The sequence below is a fragment of the Cryptomeria japonica genome, chromosome 2 (genome assembly GCF_030272615.1).
Source record: "Cryptomeria japonica chromosome 2, Sugi_1.0, whole genome shotgun sequence".
Classification (NCBI taxonomy): domain Eukaryota; kingdom Viridiplantae; phylum Streptophyta; class Pinopsida; order Cupressales; family Cupressaceae; genus Cryptomeria; species Cryptomeria japonica.
Genome location: NC_081406.1, coordinates 94,111,076 through 94,118,000, shown reverse-complemented (window position 1 = coordinate 94,118,000; position 6,925 = coordinate 94,111,076).

Genomic DNA, 6,925 nt, shown 5'->3' with positions numbered 1-6,925 from the left:
AATATTTAATATTTGACACACACTCATCCTAATATCATCTTCATTGTTGGGCTAGTTTCCCACTTTCGCAAAATCCTCATGATTCATTAGAAGTCAACTAAATGTATTTTGAGTTACAGTTGGGCTACCACACATTTTGACAATACACATTGGGAGATTCTTAGATGGTAGGCTTCATTGTCTCAAATTAGGTTGGTAATGTTGACTCATGGAAGTCCAGTTCTTGGCGTGTTTTTTCCTTAGTTATGTTCTAGTTGTCAGGTCTTGCAAGAAGAAAATAACTATTGCATTATCATTTATTGGGGCTAAGTTACAAATTCAACAATTTGTGATAGAGTTTGGTTTACCACTCACTTATCGTATTACTTTGGTGTAAAAACTAAAGTTCCATCACATTTCTCACAATCCAATGTATCATCAAATGATGATGCACATTGATATTTACATACATAAATAATTTGATGGCTCATTTATGGTGGTGTTCTCTTAGATTATTTGTCTACTCAAGATCAAGTTGCAAACATCTTCACTAAACCTTTAGCATCTGCTGACTATCTTGAGTTATGGCATATGGTTAGGGTGAATCAATTTGTCCATGGGGGGTATTGAGTCCTTTTGTATAGGTTTTACATTTTTAGATGATCTTTTACCACAAGGTTTTCTCCTTTTCTCCACTTATGAGAGACTTTTATTTGTAAATGTGTATTTGATTAGACCTAGTTGCCAAGACTCAATTTTTATTGACTAGTTTTCTCTCTAAGGATCCTTTAAGGAGGGTGTTAGTGTGAAAAGTGCTATTATTTATCTAGTTTAGTTTTAAATCATAGATTTGAGCTCGCTTAAAGGTTTTCTATTTTTTATGTCATCTCATTAGGACTTTACACCTCTTCACACTTGTCCTAGGGTTTTTATATATGTCACACTTTTTTTTATAATTACTCAGTAGTCTATTCCTACCTTCCTTCTTACTCCTTGTCATACATATACAAGAGTTCATTGTATATTTTTATTCACTTTTATGATTTTTTTGTTATTATTGTGTGTACATTCATTTATGGAAGATTTTGATTTTTGCACTCATTTTATATAATGTCTTCAAAAATGTGCCAAGGTTTCTACACGTGTAACACTTCTTGGATGGTTTGTTAGTAGTCTAACCCCCTTCCTCATTGTCCTATAGATACAAGGAGTTCATTGTATATTTTTTATTCATTTTATGATATTTTTTGGCATTACTATTTGTTCGTTCATTTGTAGAAGATGTTGGTTTTTGCATTCATTTTATTGATGTTCCAACATAGAGAATGCGTTGTCATGTGGTCTTGGATACAAACTTGGGTACCAACCTTGAAGATACATGTGCATTGATTATTTTTTCTTAGGTGCACTGCACAATTCTGCCAAAGGTGGTTAGCAAGATTCTAGGAAGTTTTCCTTTGCTTGTTCTTTTGTTTATAAATAGGAGTCTTAGGATAAAGGTTATTCATATCTTGCACTTGCCAATTCTAAGTGAAGCTTTGTGTATGCGTATACAATATTAAGTTCTTTTTAAGGAGAACTTGGAGAGCATGGATTGAAATGCATGGATCTCATCTATTCTTTAATCAATCTCATGGCGAAAGCAATAATGGTTTCTCATTGTTACAAAAGAAGGTAATATCATGCATGATTTCCTTCTTGGTTGAGAGTACTAATCTCCATGCTAAATCTTAGAGCTTTATATTGTATTGTAATTATTTTGTTATTGTAAATACAAAGGTTTTAGTGCTTTGGAGGCTAGGTTTTTTCAAAGGGTTTTTCCAAGGTATATTGGTCTCTTTTTCTCCTATTTGGTTGTTCTTTCATTTTATTCTTGTTATGTGTTGTAATTTTGGAAAGGTGCTAGAATTTATAGATAAGGGATACCATTCTGACATCTTTCCTCATAGGATTAATGGAAGGAATTGTTTTCTACTAGGGTTGATGTAAAAAATTATTTATATTTCCTTTCATTTTGGTATTAAGAGTCTGATTTATGAGTTTTGATACTACTAGTATAAGTGTATTTTCTTTCTAGCTTTAGGGTCTCCTTGATGTCCTAAATCTATTCCCACATAAAAAATGCTTCTTGTGCTTTTTGGTTTGCATGTAGTAAGGATACATTCTCGCTTGTGTGAGACCATGTAAATATATAGATTCAATGACTAAATAAAATATTAAGGAAAAAACTCTTAAACATGCAAGATTCCATATACATGTGTGTAATATAGATATTGTAATAATATTCTCTTGACAATATCTGCAAGTAGTAGTTGATAGCACTCTAAATGCCTCTAAGGGATGATTAGGTCTAACGTGCCTAAAATGAACTAGGGTTAATAATGTAGATATAACACCAAGGGTCAAATGAAATACTTGCATGCCTTTAGTCAATAGACAATGATCATAAAGATAGACAAAGTATGCTCAAAGTTGAGCTTTGAATTATAAAAGAAAAGAGATCATTCATGTGAGTGCCATAGTGATCAAGATCACTTTCATAAATTTAAATATAATTTGAGATAGAAAAGATGTAAAACTAAAGATTATGATTATTCCTTAGAAATGCATGCATATAAAATAGAACAACAAAAAACAAAAAAAAAAGAGAAAAGATAGAGGTGTACCTCTATTGATAAAAAAGTTATCATTTATACTTAGGTTGATGGAAGTAGATATATGACTTGAGGTTGTTTCAATGACATTTTGAGAGAAAGAAAGAAGATTTGGATGAAGCAAAACATCAAACAGATGAGTAAATGAAATATTTACATGAATGTGTGTCCCATGAATAACAAAGATTTAAAGGTTTTTGTTATGGATAAATTTCTCAATCAAATATGAGGTAAAGTGCCAAGGAGAAAGAATAAACATTGCCTTGAGGAGTTGAACCCCATGTGTGACCATCAACAAAAAGTGTATATATTAGCTAGTATTCCATGGAGAGCCAAGATTCTGATTGCTCAACTAAGAACTAACTCTCATTAGCTCTCATATGAAATAGGGCAGTGGAAAAGACCTTAAGAAGCCTCGTAAGAAAGGTGTGCATTTTCTGCAATATCGAGGCAATGGAATAAAAAAAACACTTTATTTAAACGGAATGTGATGCCTTCAAGGACATCAAGGACAAACATCTCAATACCATGTTAGTTGTTTCTTGGTAGAGTTTATTCAACAAGGAGACTCTTTAGAAGTTGGAGGTGCTCATCATTTCCTTGAATAGGAAAATGATTGATATACTGAAGACAAAAATATTAATGCTGACTATCACCATAGACTATTTTTAACTTCGTAAACGTCAAAAGTTACTCATTCATTCATTCATTTCCTTATTATTACATAAATTACTCAAATAAAAATGAACTCTAACACATGAGAAAAAGACATGGGTATACAATTTACCCCCATTTAATGATAAAACAATTTTATTTTCAACAATGAAAGTGTCTTGGGGCAATCATTGAGCCTATATACACTATAACACAAGTAGCTATCACAAGATAATTACATTTCCAAGTGCAAGGATTTGTTTGTACGTATAAATCATTTTCATATCACGTGGATTTAATATCTAATTGGTTTCTCAAACTTTGGCTTCACGTGTTTCCCATGCCCACGGCGACCGACTGTCTGTCGAAAAATTGGGCAGGTCGACTGCGACTCAAATACCTGTCGACAAATTGGGCAGGTCGACTGCGACTCAAATACCTGTCGACATGAAAGCTATGATTATATACGCAACCATAATTCTTCCCTTCTCAGAGGAAAACTTTATGCGACTTTTTTTTGGTAATGAAATAATTTAAATAAACAAGTTAATTAAAAATATAAAATTGGTAATAATTTTTTAACTCTTCATTTCGATATATATATTCAAATTTTAGAATGTTTAAGGTGTTGGGAAGTCATTTTGATTTATGGATGTATCTTTATGAAATGTTATTTATAATTTAATAAATATAATCATGATAAGTAGGAGCTATTTTTTAGAGTATTAAATTATGATATTTTATTAGTATTCAATTGTGTATTTTTTGAATCAAACTCGTTGACCTAAATTTCATAAATAGTGGTTCACACAAACTAACTCAACTCAATGATTTTGACTCAAAACTCGAGAAGTTAAATTTTGATAAAACATGGTAAATATAATTATTTAGAACATTGAACTCAAACATATTATATAAGAATAGGAAGTGCATTAATTTAATATATTTTATTTTTATGATTTTATAATAAGATAATATTAAGTATAGAGCCAACACCAAAAACTAAATTCAAATAATTGTCACATTATATTCAACACATCAATTGTTTCATGAAATGCTTAATCTTATGATAATTATCATACTAATTGTTTTTGCGTGAAACTCTTTATCTCATAATTAATATATTATTATAATTTATAAAATATTTTTTTGAATCCTACTATTTTACAATATTTTTTATTAAACAATCAATACGTTAAAATTACCACTCATACACTCCTCAATCTCTTATAGATTAAATAATTAAAAACAATTACAAATTACTAAATATAAAAACTTAATATCTTTAAAAGATGAAATTAACTTGGAACACTCCAAGCACTAATTTAAAACAAACACATTATCTCTTACACCCAAACATATAAAGGCTTTTAATATTTATTAATATATATACAAAAAATCTTGTACAAATACTACGTTTCAAGATTTTCTCCATGTCTTGCTTCTTTGGACACCTTATAAACTCAATCAATACATTTTCAATAGGTGTACATTGCTGTGAGACCTTAATATGTAGACAAACTATTTTCAATTTATAGAGGACATATTAAATTTATTATTATATTCATATTTGTATTGTACATTACAAGAATTGATCACGATGATATGTAAGGATTGCACAGTTCCTATTAATAATACTAAAAACATTCTATTAGGTTTAGATATGATATTTAAATTATTATTTTTATATTGAAATAAAACAAGAAAGATATAAATCAAAGAGTAGCCAGCAAGATACCAATAAAAGAATAATAGTTTTACCTTCTCTAACATTAAAAAATAACTCAAATTGGGTAATGAGGAGTAACCAAGACACGAGGGCTTCACTTAGTGAACCGAAGTTATATCATATGTGTTCATGGCATACTAAAGAATTCCCCTATTTTCAAAAAAATATTGCCCTAGAATCCTTTTTTTCACCCCCTCCCAATACACAACCTGAATTAAAAGCCCCCTATTTTCACCAAATATTGCATTTTTTCATAGCCGAATTAAAAACCTCCTATTTTCGTCGATAGGCAATGTATTGTACCCTCATTTTTCGGATATTAAATCCCCCAATATGAATGCATGTGATATGATATTGCCCAGCCAGTGACACCCTCATGAACCAAGAACTATCATACAATTATGAAGTATTGCAAAATGACTGCTTTACATTCTAAATTTTAGCATACATTGTAACTATTTGGAGCACAAGGAACATCTTTCATGCAACTATAACATATGACACTTTATCTTATCCAAGTGGTTGCTAACCTTCACCTTTTCTTTGGGATGTCACAACCCTCCTTTATCACTTTTGGATTTAAAATACAATTCTATTATATTTTGGTTAAACTACTTAAAATGATTGAATAAATATTATAAAAGAATAAAATGAACACACACACTTGGAGAATATAATTCAAAAGACATTATTTTTATTTATTTATTTTCCACTCCCAATTATGGCACATGTTGTAGGAAGAATAAGAAGCTTCTAGAGGAATCTCCACCACCTTGCATGTAACTCCCCCACTAAGTTTAATCAATTTGCATGAAGTCCAATATTGGAAAAGAATCTCCTTTTTAATTAAATTTTCTAGATAGTGGAATGGAGGGATTTTTCTTATAAATTTGTATGCAAGTTTCAAAGAAGGAAGTTGAAAATGTTTTGAAAAGAAATTCCCAGGTTTCCCTTTGGTAGTCTCATTTTGTTGCAGGATTTTTAAGTTGTTGGTTGAAGGATCTCTCTCAAGTTGCAAGGAAGGATCAAAGGATAGCTCGAGGATTCAACATCAAGCTTCAATAAACCAGGTTCTCTCCTTTTGACATATGAAGAATTTGTATTTATTAAAAAATATATATATATAGTTTCTAGATTCCTTAGTTGAATATAGTTTCTGAAAGAAATCATTTTTTATTTATTTGCTAGATAGGAAGAAAATCTATTTTGTTTTCTTTAAAGAAATGCAGTGACATAATTCTTCCTCTTTTAAAATACATATGCAGATTTCTCTTGCATGTTTTATTTAATCTATTTAAAAGGTAGAAAATCGGATTTTTGCTTTTCTGTTCTCTTGAAAACTAGAGATGATATTGAATATAAATAAATAAATAAATCTCTCTCTCTCTCTGAATAAATAAATCTTTCTCTGTGAATAAATCTTTCTGTGTGAAGAAATAAATCTCTCTGTGAATGAATAAATAAATCTTTCTTTGTGAATAAATCTCTCTGTGTGAAGGAATAAATCTCTCTGTGAATGAATAAATAAATCTTTCTCTGTGAATAAATCTCTGTGTGTGAAGGAATAAATCTCTCTATGAATGAATAAATAAATCTTTCTCTGAGAATGAATAGATAAATCTCTCCGTGAATGAAGAAATAAATTCCCCTCTCTAGATATTAGTTGAGAAATAGAATAGTATAAACATCTACCTACTTCTTGATAATCTGTGCATCGCTGGAGCAAATTACTTCTTTGGTTATTTTATTTCTCTGTTATATTTTCGTCCCTGGGATTAATTTGTTATTCTCTCTTACATTAATATTCTTTTATATATACACATACCTATTTATTTACTCTTCTTTTATGAAATTTAATAATCTGGGTATGTAACCATATATATATAAATATATTAATTTATCCTAACGA